Source organism: Embiotoca jacksoni, unplaced genomic scaffold, assembly GCF_022577435.1.
Source record: "Embiotoca jacksoni isolate LCO1_2020_lvr unplaced genomic scaffold, fEmbJac1.0.p SCAF_53, whole genome shotgun sequence".
Classification (NCBI taxonomy): Eukaryota; Metazoa; Chordata; class Actinopteri; family Embiotocidae; genus Embiotoca; species Embiotoca jacksoni.
In genome coordinates, this window is record NW_027185407.1 from 762,001 (window position 1) to 762,720 (window position 720).

Consider the following 720-nt stretch of genomic DNA (forward strand, 5'->3'; position numbering starts at 1 on the left):
ACCATCCACACTCAAAAGCACTGAAGGCCACTTTGCTATTCTTCTCTTCTCTAATCAGACCAGCTGCCGGAGGCTAAAAGCACCTGAGTGCTAATTCATGGCTCCATTCACACACACACACACACACACACACACACACACACACACACACACACACACACACACACACACACACACACACAGACCTGGAACGGTGGGATGATGCCGACTCTCCTCCAGTCTGGCTTTAAGGCTGCTGCCTCAACATCACGGTTACGTTTGGTCCTCTGTTGGTGTGGACGCCGACCTGTCAATCATCTCATGATCAATAAAATAGAGGCTGAACTTTAAACCTCAGTCGGTGATTATCAGACCCACAAACACAGACATCAGCAGAAAGCACCTCCTACTTCAGGAATGCATTGATTTAAACAGGATTTCACCGACTGCTGCAGACTTTTTAAAACGTGTTATTAACGTTAAGGGTTAAAAGTGTGATCACGAACCCCAAATAAAGAGGATGGTAAACTGTTCACTTCCTGTTTGGGACCTGAGTGGATGAAATGTTTGTTAATCATGCTGTAAACTATTTGTGAAGTTTTTGAAACTGCTTGTTGAACCATGCAAAAACAAATTCTACTGCACATTAAGAAAGAAAAAATAATAAATAAATAAAACACTAAAGAAAGTCGGCAGAGACATGTGATCAACTTCCTCACAGATAATTCAACATGTTGAAGT

The 720-nt window shown here is 42.2% G+C and overlaps 1 long non-coding RNA gene across 3 annotated transcripts in view; it reads right to left on the reverse strand.

The window, feature by feature from the left end:
• Window positions 1-281, reverse strand: part of LOC138212164 (uncharacterized) — a 27,065-nt gene extending 26,784 nt beyond the window's left edge. For all 3 annotated transcript variants that reach the window (XR_011179404.1, XR_011179403.1, XR_011179405.1), the window contains exon 1: window positions 186-281. This is a non-coding gene — a long non-coding RNA (uncharacterized lncRNA). The remainder of the gene's footprint in view (window positions 1-185) is intronic.
• Between the last annotated feature and the right edge of the window lie 439 nt (window positions 282-720).